Here is an 18,167-nt window from a genome sequence, read left to right as displayed (position 1 = left end):
GTTTTTATTTTTCTTATTTTTAAAGATGGTAATTTTGATTTTTCTAGCAGTTTTTCGTATAAACTATCATAATCTTCATAGATGAATCTTAGAGCTCGTTCTTGAATGTTTTTCATTTTAAAAGATTTTTTTCGCTAAGTAGTGCCAAATTACTGGACAATAGTTAAAATTCGAAAGAATGAATGAGTAGTATTCTGTTAACCTACCTAGCCTGTTTAAATATTTATCCATACGTTTTAGAATATTGAATTGTCTTGATGCCTTTTTACATATTTCAGATATATGATTGTTAAAGTTTAAGTCCGAATCTATAGTTATTCCAAGAAGTTTAACATTTTCTCACAATAAATTTTGTTTCCATTTAAATTAGATATCAAATTATGTTTATTTGTTTGTTTCCAATGGCTATAGCCTTGAATTTGTCAAGATTAGCCTTCATTAAATTTATAGAAAACCAGTTTATTAGATTTAAACTATCAGTTTCTAAACTTTCAACAACTTTATCTAAATCGTGATCACTATATGATACAGTGTTATCACCAGCATAATTATAAATGGTGCTATTTTGTACAAAATGAAATATTTCATTTATGAAGACATTGAAAAGAACTAGACCAAGAATTGACCCTCATGGTACACCTTTAAACATACGATCCCATTCACTGTAAGAACTTCCAATTTTAATACGTTGTTTTCTGTTTTCTAAATAACTTTGTAATAGTTTTAAGACAAACCATATGCTTCCAATTTAAGTAAAAGTAAATCGTGAGGTAAACAATCAAATGCTTTAGATAGATCCATCAAAATTGCAGCAATAAATTTTTTCTCGTCCAGAGCTTTTTTCCAGTCTTCTATTATTTTAATAAGTGCTGTTTGGCAACCAAAACCTGACCTAAATGCCGAAAGAAGAGGATAAACATGTTTATTTAAGAATTCCATTAATTGATCATGTATAGCTCTTTCATAAATTTTGGAAATACATGGCAACACACTTACAGGTCTATAGTTTTCTTTATCTAGAGAGTTATTCTTTTTAAAAAGTGGTGATACCTGAGCAGCTTTAAGATTATCTGGAAAAATTGAGCTTTCAGTTAATTTATTAACTAAACTTTTAATAGGATTTGATATTACTGGCTGTGCCATTTTTATAATTTTTGGTGAGTTATTGTCATAACCAGTAGCTTTTCTTATATTTAACCTATTTATTTGTTTACTCACAAACTCTTCTGTTACAGGTTTAAAATTCAACTCATTATAATCAGTTTTATTTTCTTCAATTGTAATTATACTTGGGTGATTTCTGTCTATTCTGATGTTTTTATCTCCTATAACTTCAGCTACATTTATGAAAAATTTATTGAACATTTCTGATACCTCTTTAGGATCGCTTAGAATTTTATCATTTTCATATAAAATTATGTTATTGTTTGATTTAATGCTTTTATTTGATAAGAATGGTTTAATAGTGGAATACATTGTTGTTGATCTTGGACCATCAGGAGTTCTAAGATACTGTTCATAGCTCTTCATATGTTAAACAAGCTTTGGATTTTCAAATATTTTGGCCTCGAGCATCACTGAAGAGTCATTGATTGTCGAAATGCGCTTCTGGTGCAGAAAAATTGGTACCGTTTATGTTATTATTACCACTGGGTCGATGCCTCTGCTGGTGGGCTGATAGTCCCCGAGAGTTTCACAAGCCCAGTAGCCTGTACTTTGGTACAGGCATGAAAATATGGATTTTATGTTATTAAAATTTGCTGTTACAAAATTTTGGAAATTATTTAAAATTGAGGAATGTATCTCCCTCACGCAAAGCTCTGATTCCTTTCCCAGCTTTGGCTATACTTTTTGGCCTTTTTTTGTTTATAGCTCTTCATATTTTTAAAAGGCTTTGGATTTTTAAATATTTTGGCCTCAAGCATCACTGAAGAGACATTGATTGTCGAAATGCGCATCTGGTGCAGAAAAATTGGTACCGTTTATGTTATTATGCAATCAATCACCATTTTTCTTTATATAAATAAGCAGTGTTTCACATAAACTGCAAATCTGTCTCAAAAATTTCAGATTTAGGCAAAGAACTAGACCTTTTGGGTACTGCTATTTGCAATCCAAGATGACGGTATACAGTGAATTTACCTTATAAAACTAAAAATTGCCATACGGTATTCAAAAACGAATAAAACGTATGCTGTCTACATGGTATAGTCATCTATAAAAAGCCCCGACCTTACAAAACGAGATACAATTCGAACGAAAAAGAAAAACAAAGGCCTGTTTTCTTACAAAACAGAAAACAAAAACAAAAATGACAGACGGCAACCAACAACAACAACCTAATATAGGCTTCTAACTTGGGACAGACATACATAAAACTAGGGTACACAAACGAATTCGTTTTTGTGATTTAACTTTTTTTTCCGTTACAAATATGAATGAACATATCTTTTTGTTTAAGGTAATAAGGATACATTCTGTGAAGACAGTTCGACGAGTTATTGGAATAATAGATGCAAAAAATGGATGTTCCGGTAACACAAAGGCTTTAAGCTTACCGTTATCATCGGACAGAGAAATTTGGATAAAAACAAAAGGTAACTATTTTCAAAGTTCAACCATCCAATGAATATCATAAACAATAAAATGCGCAGATTCTAACGACAAGATATAAAACAAAAATTATTTACAAAAATACTGTACTCTTAGCTTAATTCAAAAAGATTGAAATCCATAACAACTGACAAAATCAAACGTTAGACTACTATACAGGTAAATTAGCACACTGAAGTTTCGTACGTAATCAAACATTCGTTAACGTACGTTTAGTCAGGAATATGACAGTTGTTATCCATTCGTTTGATGTGTTTAAGCTTTTGATTTTGCCATTTGATTACGGACTTTCCGTTTTGAATTTTCCTCGAACTTCGACATTTTTGTTATTTTACTTTTTTGAACGATAAATGGAAAAAAGTACATTATGAAAAGAATGATGTCGCTTGGTAAACATTCCTAAAATTTGCGTAAAATGAACGTACTAGAGAATAGCGGTATCAATTAATTTAGTAACTTATCTGCAGGGATTTTCTTGTTGATATTATCTAATCATAGACAGCAGAATTGAAATTGTATACGTCAGACGCGCGTTTCGTCTGCAATATGTATCTTAAATCGCTTAAACGAATGTTTTATCATTATCAAGTTATCGTCCGTAAAACATACTTTTAAACGTACGTGATCACATGATTTATACGCAATAAACGTCGTAAGATATACATTTATCCGCTGAAAAACCTATCATATTTAAAGTATGCTTTTAATGCAGAATACTTAACGTCGGTTTACAACTGTTTGATACAAACATCCATAAAAAGGAAAATAGCAAAAATACCAAACTTCAATGAATTTCACAACGTACGTTTGTGTTTTCCTTGTGTAATCTCAGGTGCTCCTGACGGACAATCAGATACATCTCAAGTACCTTGCTGCAGAATTCAGTACTGAGTGTTATATAATGTCAGTGTTATTTCGACCAGTTACAGATAACCCTGTCGACAAACTCGGTTTTGGAGTTCATGCAATTACCTCATTTTGTATTGTTACCTTGATTTGTCGCTTCTTAATTGATTTTAACATCGGTGGCCACAAAATCAGGTTCAACCCACCATTTTTTCTTACAAGGTCCTGTAACAAGTCAGGAATATGACAGTTGTTATCTAAAAGTTCGTTTCTACGAATGTTGCACTGACGTTTGTATTTGTTGCACTTCAGTTTTTCAGTTGTTTCGTTGTTTTCCTCTTACAGTTGATGTGTTTCCCTCTGTTTTAGTTTGTAACCCGGATTTGTTTTCTCTCAATCGATTTATGACTTTTGAACATCGGTATACTACTGTTGCCTTTATTAATGTACTGTGTCTATCCTTAAGTTGGAAAATCATGTTTAATTGCAAACTTTCACATTCAATTAAAGACTATACAATTATCGATGATTTATTAATTTCTTGATGTCTTATAGGAAGGCAAGAAACATTTGCTGATCCGCTAGTGCATGGCGAATAATCAATGGATATGGTTATCAATGCATTAAAAACAGAATCATGGTGGTCATACATAATTCAGTATACGACCAATAACAATCAAGTTACCACAATGCAAAAGTTTTACTGGCCCCTAGTAAACAAAGGAAAATTATCCAGGGACTATACTATTTAAACATCAAAATATACTAACTTCAATTACAATCAAATGAATTCAATATAGAATTAGGTGTAAGCCTTAGTTTTCTGAAACATCAATCTCTTTTTTGCAATAGATAGAATTATATAATGAATAGCTATCAATAATCATTTAACAGGGAAACGGAAGTCACTCAGAAAAATAACAAGTAAAGGACTACTACCGTGCGAAGGTTATCTAACTAACGATGATCAGCTAAGCAAATATAATGACACTTCTTTGTTTCATCAAAAGTCAATAAAACTCCTACTCGAGAGACAAGTAGAGCTACGATTTCTCCTGGGCAATCCTGTTTGCGGAGGTATGTCAATAGAACTTCTAATAGAGTGACAGGTAAAACTACGATTTCTCCTGGGCAATCCTGTTAGCGGAGGTATGTCAATACAACTTCTAATAGAGTGACAGGTAAAACTACGATTTCTCCTGGGCAATCCTGTTAGCGGAGGTATGTCAATACAATTTCTAGTAGAGTGACAGGTAAAACTACGATTTCTCCTGGGCAATCCTGTTTGCGGAGGTATGTCAATACAAATTCTAATAGAGTGACAGGTAAAACTACGATTTCTCCTGGGCAATCCTGTTTGCGGAGGTATGTCAATACAATTTCTAATAGAGAGACAGGTAAAACTACGATTTATCCTGGGCAATCATGTTTGCGGAGGTATGTCAACACAACTTCTAATAGAGTGACAGGTAAAACTACGATTTCTCCTGGGTAATCCTGTTAGCGGAGGTATGTCAATACAACTTCTAATAGAGTGACAGGTAAAACTACGATTTCTCCTGGGTAATCCAGTCAGCGGAGGTTATTTCTGTAGAAAACAACCAACAAATACTGTTAGGTATTTTAAATGTCACGTGATAATGCCTGCTTGTATGTGTTTTTTGTTTTGTTTTCATTACTCTGAAGATAATATTACTTTAAAAAAGTTCGCGAATAGGCATGTTGAAAATTCGTGATTTCATCTTAAATACAAGTCACATTTTTATTTTAAGAACAAAATCGTTTGTTATAATTTGAACTCACCGAAAGATGGAAGCGTTATCTTAAATAGAAGCCACATTATTATTTTTAGAAAAAAATATTTCGTTGTAATTTGAACTCATCGAAAGACGGAAGCGTTAACAGATAACTTCTGATATATTCTTATAGATATAAGAAGATGTGGTATGAGTGCCAATGAGACAACTCTCAATCCAAGTCACATTTGTAAAAGTAAACCATTATATATTGGTCAAAGTACAGCATTCAACACGGATCCATGGCTCACACCGAACAACAAGCTATAAAGGGCCCAAAAAACGACTAATGTAAAACCATTCAAACAGGAAAACCAACGGGCTAATCTATTGAAAAAATCGAGAAACGAGAAGCACTTATGAACTACATTTAAATGTAATGTGATATGCCTGCTTGTTTGGTTTGTTTATTTCATATTCTTTACTGTGATGATAATGTTTTTCAAAGATGAAAGTTAAGCCAGTAAAAAGTTTCGTGATTTTGTCTTAAATACAAGCCTCATTATTATTTTAGAAAAAAATATCGTTATTTGTTATCTGAACTTTACGATAGACGGAATTCGCAGTTTTAGAAACTAATGCATTTTGGGTAATATTTTCAAAAGCGTACACCAAAACGTTGTGATCGGTTAAAAACGTTCTAAACAATTATAATTCAACCAATGACGTAACGTTATTTTCCCTTTTGGTGTACGAACAATTAGATTACTGTGGATTCATTAATATTCGTTGGATACCAATTTTCGTGGATTTCGTGGGTACAAGGAAACAACGAATTTTAATGTTCAACGAAATGCAAATTGTTTAAAGGAATGCATGTGAACTTTGTCAAAACCACGAATTTAAATATCCACGAATATGCAAGTTTTCCTCTATCCACGAAAATTGGTACCCACGAAAATAAATGAATCCACAGTACTTATAGTCCTTTAGATTCTGAAAATTAAACATTAAGAGATAACATTAGATAACATTAGATAACATTAGATAACATTAGATATCTATAATTCCATTTTACTATTTGTTTTTGATTTCCTCAAATCATGTATTGTAGTTGAGTTGCTGAATCGTATCATAGTTTTACCAGAGTATTTACAAGATCTACGTTTGTCTGTTGTAAATGGTATCGAAGGATTGAACACAGAACAGTGGAACAAGTTACAAACCTATATGGTAGAAGTTGTACAAACATACATAAATTTTGACAACTTTAATTTCTCGGAAGGTAAAAATGATACTGACATTTTTACATTAGTTTTAAGTAACTAAGAAATTAACATTATATCAGTCGTAAAAACTTTCTGTATGATGACTTCCAGTATTATACTGATATCAAAAGATGCGACTTTTCTACTTTCTAGCTATAAAACCAGAAATAAACCACCATTTTCAATATAGGGACATACCTTTACAAGTCAGAAATGTGAAAGTTGCTTTCCAATCGTTTGCTGTATGTGAGCTTTTGATATTGCTATTTGTTAATAGACTTTCCATTTAGAATTTTCCTTGGAGTTCAGTATTTTTATTAATCTATTATTTTTCACATCAGATAAAATCCATAAAGATATACAAAGCAAGGAAATTATGTTTGTCCGTCATATCATATTAGATATGACTTATTTGTCCGTCATGTGTATGTCAGATCACATTTCGTCCCGTGTATTTGATATCGATTATTTAGCCATCTGATATCCTACATGTAACTAAATCGATGGCTTTATTGGAGTGTGCACAAATTAACAATCATAGATCGCAAAAATTCAATACGGAGTTCAATGTATCGACATATCTTTATATGAAACAAGTACGCTTGATATTCCAATACAATGAATATTTATGGTACAATGTTTATGTATAATTATAGGTATAATTGCACTTCCGGATGCGGACGATGAAACACACACCTTACACACCTATGAATATGTTTACTGTAATCCCCAAAATTCAAAAGGGACTGCACAAAAAGAAGAATACGTCAGCTTACAGCAAAAGCCTTTGAACAATTCACAGGAACATATTTATCATACCATACCTGATAATAATTGTGAATATCTTTCATGTCAACCTTTTGAGTGGAAACAGATGTTGCATATGGGAGATGATAAAGACTCATTTGGAAGTTCACTACAAAATGTGGAAAAGTTACCGAAAAGCAATTCGTCAACAACAAAAAAAGTACCACCCACATTACCTCACAAACCTATCAGACATACGGGTGAATTATGTCCAGATGATGGTTTTGGTAAGAAAAGTCATGCTTCGAACACAACACATTTAGAATCAGGTATAGTATCTCACTATTCCAGAATATTTCCTCGATTGTGGGTTTATGTGGGGTTCTTGATGCTCGGCTTTCAATGTTATATGTAGTATTTTTGGGGTTCTTTATGCTCGGATTTCAGTGTTATATGTAGTATTTTGTGGGGTTCTTGATGTTCGGTTTTCAATGTTATATGTAGTATTTTTGGGGTTCTTGATGCTCGGTTTTCAGTGTTATATGTAGTATTTTGTGGGGTTCCTGATGTTCGGTTTTCAGTGTTATATCTAGTATTTTTGGGGGTTTTTGATGCTCGGTTTTCAGTGTTATTTGTAGTATTTTGTGGTGTTTTTGATGTTCGGTTTTTAGTGTTATATCTGGTATATTTTTGGGGTTCTTGATGCTCGGTTGTCAGTGTTATATGTAGTATTTTGTGAGATTCTTGATGCTTGGTTTTTAGTACTATATGTAGTATTTTGTGGGGTTCTTGATGCTCGGTTTTCAGTCTTATATGTAGTATTTTTAAAGGTTCTTGATGCTCGGTTTTCAGTGTTATATGCAGTAATTTGTGGGGTTCTTGATGCTCGATTTTCAGTGATATATGTAGTATTTTGTGGGGTCTTGATGCTTGGATTTCAGTGTGATATGTAGTATTTTGTTGGGTTCTTGATGTTCGGTTTTTAGTGTTATATGTAGTATTTTTGGGGGTTCTTGATGCTCGGTTTTCAGTGTTATACGTAGTATTTTGTGAGATTGTTGATGCTTGGTTTTCAGTGCTATATGTAGTATTTTGTGGGGTCTTGATGCTCGTCTTTCAGTGTTATATTTAGAATTTTGTGGGGTCTTGATGCTCGGCTTTCAGTGTTATATTTAGTATTTTGTTAGATTCATGATGCTCGTTTTCCGTGTTATATCTAGTATTTGATGGGGTCCTGATGCTCGTTTTCAGTGTTATATCTAGTATTTTATGGGTTCTTGATGTTCGGTTTTCTGTGTTATAATTAGTATTTTGTTGGGTTCTTGATGTCGGTTTTCAGTGTTATATGTAGTATTTTGTGAGATTCTTGATGCTCGGTTTTCAGTGTTTTACATGTTATATTTAGTATTTTATGGGGTCTTGATGCTCATTTTCAGTGTTATATCTAGTATTTTATGGGGTCTTGATGCTCATTTTCAGTGCTATGTGTAGTATTTTGTGGGGTTCTTGATGCTCGGTTTTTAGTGCTATGTGTAGTATTTTGTGGGGTTCTTGATGCTCGGTTTTTAGTGCTATATGTAATTGTGTGGGATTCTTGATGCTCGTTTTCGGTGTTATATTTAGTATTTCCTGGGGTTCTAGATGCTTGGTTTTCAGTGTTATATGGAGTATTTTGTGGGATGTTGTTCATCTTTTCATCCTTTTTTTTGGGGGGGAGGGGTTAATTTTTCATTGTACAAGTAAGTATAAATGTTTCAGCACAGGAAAGTTTTCACTATGATGAATATCATCCTAAATACATATTATTGTTTTTATTTTTGGTAATAATAAAAAATAATTATACACTCAATCCAAAATACAACAATGTATTCGTATCAATAACACCAGTGGAACCAACATTTGTAGTGTTTATTGGTATATTCAATGGCTTCAAGCAACTCCTGTCAACGATCGGTATCATTCTGATTGGAGTTCTTATATATTTACAATATTTTTCCACTTTTTTCATAAACCGATTTAACTGAAACAAATCCGGGTCACCAACCAAAACTGAGGGAGCCACATCAACAATAAGAGGAAACAAAACGGAACAACAGAAACACTGAACTGCTACAACCAAACGCAAATATACATAGAAACGAACTAGGTGATAACAACTGCCATATACCTGACTTAGTACATGACATTTTAAGAAAAAAAATGTTGGGTTGAACCTGGTTGGCTAGCAAAAACCTCCAGCTTATATGGCAATGTTGAAAATACCGCTAAAATGCGTGACAGAAATACAGTGCAAATAAATGCCAGAACATTACATCGATAAAATATATAAGATGTCATTAACATTCAAATATATACGGTCAATTTTGTTTTTAAATTTACTGTTTGCAAAAGTATGAATTAATCGAAACACTAAGGATTTCCTATCCCAGGCATAGATTACCATAGCCGTATTTGTCACAACTTTTTGGAATTTTGGGTCCTCAATGCTCTTCAACTTTATACTTGTTTTGCTTTCTAACTATTTTGATCTGAGCGTCATTGATGAGTCTAATGTAGACGAAACACGCGTCTGGCGTATCAAATTAAAAGCCTGTTACCTTTGATAACTATTTACACCACTAGGTCGATGCCACTGCTGGTGGAAGTTTCGTCCCCGGGGGTATCACCAGCCCAGTAGTCAGCACTTCGGTGTTGACATGAATATCAATTATGTAGTCAATTTTATTTTTAAAATTTACTGTTGGCAAAAGTATCAATTATTCGAAATACTAAGCATTTTCTTATCCCAGGCATAGATTACCATAACCGTATTGGCACAACTTTCTGAAATTGTGGGTCCTCAATGCTCTTTAACTTTATACTTGTTTGGCTTTCTAACTATTTTGATCTGAGCGTCACTGATGAGTTTTATGTAGACGAAACTCGCGTCTGGCGTATCAAATTATAAGCCTGGTACCTTTGATAACTATATTCAGTCACTTTTTATTATTTTTCATACGAAGTTTTACTATCATGCAACTTTTTGTTGCCAATTTCCCTGATTGTCACTTTCAATAAAGAGACAGAAGATGACAATCAAAGACTAAAGAACAAAAACGAACATGACAAAAAAATGACAATCAATGGTGCATCAAACACAATACAGAAATGCATATGCTGAAGGGTAAGAAATCCTGCTTCTCTAGTGGCACCTTTCGTGTAACTCATGCAAGTATTATAAATCGCATTCAGTGAAGAATTAATTAGATTGATCTAAAAAATGATTAAGGCACATACCAATTTTTAAAGTCATTCTATCACTATCTTATCAGGTTTATCCCCCTCAGGCAAAGTTGACATATGTTGGGTTTGTTTTTTTTTAGGTCCTTATTTGTCACATAACTCGTCAACTATTTCGATTCTCAAACATTCATGGCTTTTAAATATTCGGCGCTAAGTGTTCCTCTTGTAGGTGAATACTGAAAAGCATTTATGACGCATGAAATTTATAAAGTTTTGTTTTTATTCTTTTACAGCACTAGGTCGATACCGCTCTTGGTGAAATGTCAGTTCCAGAGGTTATAATCAGCTGATCAGTAGTCAGTACTTCGGTACTGACATGATTCTTTACAAACATGTCTTTAAATGGTCCATAATAAAAAAAAGGCATTAATCAAATTGAAAAATTAGTGAGATACTGAGCTTTCAGCTTTCAGCTTTCTCAGGCAGAGTTTACCTTAGATGGATTAGCTTTTATTTGTAGGTCCTTTTTGGTCATATATCTCTTCAACTGTTTCGGTTCTTCAACATCCATGACTTTCAAATATTTGGCTTTAAACATGCCTGATAAAGGATGTACTTAGGTGAAATTAAAAAAAAATACAAAAATAGAAATTGACACTACATTGTATAAGCCCGAAGTGCAGTAGTTAAGGAATAACAAAGAGTTAATTAATTCACCAAAAGCGGTATCGACCTAATGCTGTAAAGGAATACAAACAAAACTTAATAAATTTTATGCGTCATAAATGCTTTTCTGTATTCACCTACACGAGGAACACTCATCGCCGAATATTTAAAAGCCATGATTGTTTGAGAACCGAAACAGTTGACGAGTTATGAGACTAATAAAGACCTAAGATAGGTTATGGAGCTCCTTTTCGATATATTTGAATTTTTTAAAATGGCGGGAAAAGGCTGACTCGGTCTTTTACCTTATATTTGCACTGGCATTATTTGGGTCCCAAATCGAAAGAAAAAAAAACTAGAATCTGCTTAAATTTTTGTAAATGACCTTTTATGAGCAATTGAAGTCTTATTTGGATAGAAAAATGGACGTTATGGGGCAAAATATTTTACTCTGCATTGAAGGGGTAAAAAACCAAGGAGTCTGAACCTTTGGTAAAAATTCCTAAACCTCACCAAGGTACATCCTTAAGGTAAAATCAGAAAAGCACTTCTGATGCATGAACTTTATAAAGAATTTTTTTTTCTATTGAAGATGGTGATGATAGGGATAGTTAATTACATCAAAATGTGTTCTCTTAATAATTTATTCATAAGCTTTGGCCGTCCATAAAGCACATTAAGTAAATTTGCAATTTTTCAAAATATGTAAATAAGGAAATGTGATACAATTTCAAATGAAACCAGTGGCAACTAGAGACATAAGGACGTAAAGGCGAACACATATAGGTCACCGTATGGCTTTTCGCAATGAGCAAGACATTACCGTATTATACTACGTAACACATTTTATAGTTACGGATTGAGTACTATTAAGATATTCTATAATTTGACCTTTGTCTTTGAAAATAATGAGAATATACAGTAAATTTAAGAGTATAAACAGCAAATTTGTGCGCATGTGTCAAACATATTTTGTGCTAATTAGAACACGGCCTTGTTTATGAAGCGTAAAAAAGGTAGTGATATTAGAATTTCACATTTAACGCAATCTTAAACTATTAAATATGACTTTTTGAGGTTTGTTGAGACAGCGCATCCGTTTAGATCGATACCCAGGTTGATCTGAATACCTCATGTTTTTGTTAAGTCAATCCTCATCAATGTGTTCCATCCTAAACCGAGACTTACTAACATGAGCAGCACGTCAGTCGCCGATCATAATCTGCTCGCCCTGCTAGCGTTCCTTAGATCCTACCGGTTCCAAATTGAGGTCATGTTGGTCAGTCTTTAATTTTCTTTGTAATGTTTAGTATACTTTTTTCCGTCGTTTTTTTTGTATTTTGCTGTAGTGTTGGGAAATTGTGTTTGACTCATGAGACTGAAGGTCCCTTTTGAATCTTCCGTGTCTTTTCTGTTTTAAGTACAAAAAGTCTTGAACTATCACTATTGAAATATGTCCAAATCTATATTAAAAATCTAATTATTATAATTTCAGAGGAAGCCACTCAAGCCGCTGATCAAAGAAAACAAATAACAGAAATGAGCATTAAAGATATTGGGAAAATCTTGGAACGTCTCAATCTTCATGAATATGTGGACTCCTTTGCAGGCGCACTCGTAGACGGGACCATATTAAAAGAGTTCAATAGTACGACATTAGAGGAATTTGGTTTTAAATCAATAGAATCAATAAGACTTCTGAAGTTTATCAAGTGTGGACATATCCCTAAATGACTTAACGTAAACTTTTCTGTATTGACTAAATAAACTATAAAGAACTGTCATACAAGCAGGATGTTTAGTTAGCTATAAAACCAGGCTTAACCCACTAATTTCATTGGAAAATGTCTGTTCCAAGTCAGGATTATAACAGTTGTTTTCCATTCATTCGAATTCCTTTGGTTGAAATAGTCTAACGTTTAATTTTGTCAGGTTGTATGAAGTTTCCCATTTTTAAATATTTCTTTGGAGTTCCTTCCTTTTTTACTGTCGAATTATTAGTGGTATCTGCAATTAAATATCCGAATGCAACATTGTTTGTACCGTTCATTTTGATTGGATAACGTCACTACGTTTTCTCCTTTTGGTTGCTCTACGCGTGTTTAGGTGCCTTTTATCCTTTACTTTTATTTTTTTTCATTACTAACATAATTCCATATTTATATTTTTGCAATGGTTAGGAAATACATAAAAATAACACCAATACAAACTTTATCCCTATTTTATATTCTATTTTTAGAAATTTACCTGTGAAACCACTTTTTGTGGCGTTGATACATTCGCGTGACACACAGTTCATAATTCTATTGTGGTGTTATGTGTGTGGAAGGTGTCCGTAGTTATTTTGTGGTTTACATGCTGTAATGTACTATGATATTATTTATTTTTGTATTTATCTGTCGTTTATTTGTACTGTATTCCTATCACTTAAAGTTGTCACCTTAGCGGTATTGATAACATTGCAATATAAACGAGAGGTTTGGCTAGCCATAAAATCAGGTTAAACCCACCATTGTTCTTAACATGTCTAGTACCAAGTCAGAAATATAGCAGTTGTTATCAAAGAGTCCGTTTCTATGTATGATGGCGTTTGTTTAGTAGCAGTTCAGTGTTTCGATATGTTATTCCGTTATTTTCTTCTTATAGTTAATGTGTTTCAATTGAATTTGGTTTGCAGCTCAGTTTGTTTTCCTTTTATCGATTTATGACTATTTATGCAAAGCCCGTCTGGCGTTCTAAATAAAGAGCCTACCAAGTATCTAAGGATTTTTATATATAGGAAAAAAGCATACATTACGTCAAAAAGAAAAAATGCAGCGTTCGCTACCATTCATTGTTCATCTTTTAACTAAAAACTTGAACTTTTTAGAATTTTTCTATCTAATACATATATGCTCTAATGAATTATCATAGGGATTTATTAAGCAACCAACAATCAATCAATCATAGGGATTTATATATAGGTGTAAGTTTCGAAAAGAGAAATAGCAAAATGACCGAGCTCCAAGGAAAATTAAAAACGGAAACTTCCATTTCAAAGGGCTAATTCACAAGCTCAAACACATCAAACGAATGGAAAACAACTGTCGTATTCCTCACTTGGCACATGCATTTCCCTATGCAGAAGTACCATATATTATCATTTAAACGTTCAATTCGTTGCAACTTTGGTATATAACTTTTTACCGGACAATTTGTCGATAATCTGTTCCTCCACCGTGATAAACTTTTAAAATGTTGAATACGTCATATTGTTTATGTTTATTTAAAACAGGAAATTACATTTAGAAATAAAATCATATGACCAGTTATCCATGTCTTTGATACTTTAAGTAAATAATGACAGGCATGCAATATTTTCTTTCTGAAGCAATCATAAAAACTTATTGTGAAGTTCTGATTGGATGAAAAAAAAAATAAGCGCATTCGTCAGAGAGATTAGATACCGATTTCGCGATAAAATAGATATAGATGAGTTGGTGACTGTGAATATTCAGTATGATCAGTGCAATCCCCTTTTTGTTGTTTTTGAAAGGAGTATAATATTTATTTTATTTTTTTTTTTTTTTTTTTTTTTTTTTAATATTATAGTATATAATAGTTTAATATTAAAATTTCGGTAGGTGGATATATTGATACATCATTATATATATATATATATATATACACAAGTCTAAATTGAAAAAAACGTTCAAACCTATGATTGCGTTGGATAAAAACCGCAATTTTGATACGTGTGCATGTAAAACAAATTTCTTGGTAGAGGGGTCTAAATACAGCACAAACAACATTTTCCAAAATATATATATATTGTTGTCTTACTGTACATAACGACACTTACTATTGCTTTACAAAAAAAATCTAGATGGAATCAATATAAATATGTAAACATTATTATATGATACGGTTGTTTGTTTTCCATTCGTTAGATGTGTCTGAGCCTATTCGCGGCTTCACGGGTTCTGTTGTTGAAATCCCACAGCCTATCTTATTCAGAATTTTTTTCGTAAAATCGTGTACAAAGTGTATAAAAACGAAGTCGGTGACCCTATCATTATTTTACATCATTAAGACGGAAATGTGTTTATCAACAACATATAGTATTTTCAAGAAAAGACCCATTGTATAAATATAGATTCTTACATTGATACCAGTGGATTATCGGATTTATCCAATCGAGATAGTTAAATTATCAATTTTAAAGTCCGAGCCTCGGCGAGGACTTTAAAATTTATAATTTAACTATCGAGATTGGATAAATCCGATAATCCACGAGTAACTATGTAAGAATCTGTTTCTCTAATGAATAAAAAATAAATTTCCCTTTTTTGCTAAACTAAAATCCCCTTCGAGTGCCTTCCACTTTCCATAAAGTTGTCAATTTCATTAACACCTGTTAGCATATTTTGATGCATCCAGAGAGCTGAGAAAGGTTATGACCCTTAAACTCATCCAATCATCTTCTGAGATCACTGGCAACCACACGTTGATTAAATTGTTTTTATACAATGGGTTCGGAAAGGGATAAATTTCCATAGAATTAGAGAAACAAATGTAATCAACGTGTGATTGCTGGTAATATCATGTTTTAATGAAATTGACATCTTTGTGCAATGTGGAAGGCACTCGAGTAGATTTTCGTTTATCAAAAAGAAAATGTATGTTATAATCATTAGAGAAACAGATTCTAACGAGTCTTGAGTAGATGCGACGCCGCTCTGGTGTACTAAATCATAAGCCTGCTAGGTATCTTGAGATTCTTTTTAATTATTTGGGAACAAAAGTATATAATTGCTCTAACGATCATAACGCTAATAACAATAAATGAAGTATCTGCTATCATTCATTGTTCGTCTTTTTACTAAAAAATGGAATTTAGAGAAAAATATTATATAACATAAAGTTTCATCAATAAAGAAACATCCTAAGGATTTCTTTACAGTTGTAAGTTTCAAAATGGGAAATAAAAACATACCGAACTCCAAATAAAATCAAAAACGGAAATTTCTGTTTCAAATCGCAAAATCAATAGCTCAAACACATCAAATAAATGGAAAACAACTGTCATATTCTTGACTTTGTACAGACAATTGAATTGTATTGTTTTGGTAAATACATTTCAAAGATTTTACAAAAAATATTTGTTCGTTTTCATATACAGTACTCGGCGTTTTTTTTTTTTTAAATAAGATTAAACTTTACCTCAAACTATTAAACCCTTATTACTGCATTTCGGGTTCAAATTATATGTAACACATTATAAATTCTTTGCGTTCAACGCTCTTGTTTGAATTTTCATTCACAAGTAACGCCCAAACTGAGTTTTCATTTAAGGCCAGTAATTCATAAATACGTAGAACGTTACAGTTACTTTATGACCAAATAAAAACATACTTTGAAACATCATAGATTTTTGCTAAATATTTGTAAGAAATTTTCTTACAAATAATGAATTTGATGCACTTTTGTCTAAGGTTGTGGTTGTCTTTTTGATATTTTTAAACATCTAATTCCTTGTTTTATCAATTTTGTATTTACATTGTGTCATAGATCAAATTTATTCGTTCATTGTATGTTTACTTTTTTTGTTAATATGTCTTTTGATTGAGTTAAGCCATTTCAATTGATATTTTATAGTGTGTTTTTCATTTCTTTTTATGTTGTTATGTTACACTATTGTTTCAGGTAGAGTGAAGGTTTGCGCCTATGAAAACGTTTAAACCCGCTGCATTTGTTTGCACCTGTCTTAAGTCAGGAAACTGATATTCAGGGGTTGTCGTTTGGTGATGTGGTTCATAAGTGTTCTCGTTTCTCGTTTTTTATATAGATTAGACTGTTTGTTTTCCCGTTTAAATGGTTTTACACTAGTCATTTTTGGGGCTCCTAATAGCTTGCTGTTCGGTGTGAGCCAAGGCTCCGTATTGAATGCCGTATTTTGACCTATAAAGTTTTACATTTACAAATTGTGACTTTGATGGAGAGTTGTCTCATTGGCACTCATACCACATCTTCTTATATCTATTAAGCACAAACCGGGTTTCAAAATTTCTTTGTTAATTGTGGCATTTTGTGGGAGTTTATTAAAATTTATTCACATTACGTCTATCTATTTTATATTAAATGATCTTTATCACAAACTGTGCTGCCTTAAAAGTTTAAAGATTCGATTCTGATATAAATTGAGAATTAATTTCATAGATATAAGAAGATGTGATAGAGTGCCAAAGAGACAACTCTCCATCCAAGTCACAATTTGAAAATGTAAATTGGGAGATATGGTTATTTCTCAGTGGCACTCCAGGTGTAGTTTGTAAAGTTAAGTATTGAATATAATGTTGTTATGTTCAAGTACTTCTTCTATCTTTAGAAGTTCCAATGTATATCTAAGGGAAGGCAATATAGTATGATTACATTTAATTATCATCAAGCCAAGCATGTTGGACTATTGCATCATTCAGTTCTACACAAAGACAACAGAATAATACCGGTATTCAAAAGTCATAAATCAGTAAAGAGAAAACAAATTTAGGTTACAAACTAAAACTGAGGGAAACATATCAACTATAAGAGGAGAATAACAGAAACAAACGCCAACAAACATTGAAACGAACTTTTTGATAACGACTTCCATATTCCTGACTTGGTAAAGGACATTTTATGAAAAATGTTGGGTTGAACCTGGTTTTATGGCTATCCAAACCTCCCGCTTATATGACAATGCTAAAAAGATGTATCACTAAAATGACAACACTACGTGACAGAAACACGCACAAACACGCGCAAGACCACTCATCACAGAGAAACGTGAGAAATATTGTTCATTTGTTTATGTTAAAACTGACGTTGTAGGTGTCAAATGTTACCTGAAGAAGATTAATGAATAACAAAGTCTTTTGAAGGTGTTTTTGGTTTTAAAACTACAGGAAGCTTGAATTTATGTAAACACTTCTTATTCTCTCTAAAGAATTATAAGTTTCATGTGGCTGCATTTTCACCTTAACATTTACTCTTAGTACAGACAAACTTGAGTATCTGGATAAAATTTAGATATTTAAAAATCATATACATT

General features: G+C 32.4%; 1 protein-coding gene across 6 annotated transcripts in view; it reads left to right on the top strand.

Annotated features, from left to right (window-relative positions):
* The window catches only part of LOC127731964 (furin-like protease kpc-1), a 183,784-nt gene that overhangs the window by 52,484 nt on the left and 113,133 nt on the right, over positions 1-18,167 (top strand). For 2 of the 6 annotated variants that reach the window (XM_052240908.1, XM_052240900.1), the window contains 2 exons: positions 2,462-2,597; positions 4,354-4,536. The gene's annotated coding sequence lies outside the window, so the exon portion shown is untranslated. Of the gene's footprint in view, positions 1-2,461; positions 2,598-4,353; positions 4,537-6,309; positions 6,481-7,119; positions 7,540-12,593; positions 13,130-18,167 lie in introns of those variants that run through there. The other 4 variants (XM_052240906.1, XM_052240903.1, XM_052240901.1 and 1 more) reach the window with 4 other exon arrangements.

This window comes from Mytilus californianus, unplaced genomic scaffold (genome assembly GCF_021869535.1).
Source record: "Mytilus californianus isolate M0D057914Y unplaced genomic scaffold, xbMytCali1.0.p SCAF_21, whole genome shotgun sequence".
Classification (NCBI taxonomy): domain Eukaryota; kingdom Metazoa; phylum Mollusca; class Bivalvia; order Mytilida; family Mytilidae; genus Mytilus; species Mytilus californianus.
This window is presented reverse-complemented; position numbering and strand designations above follow the sequence as displayed.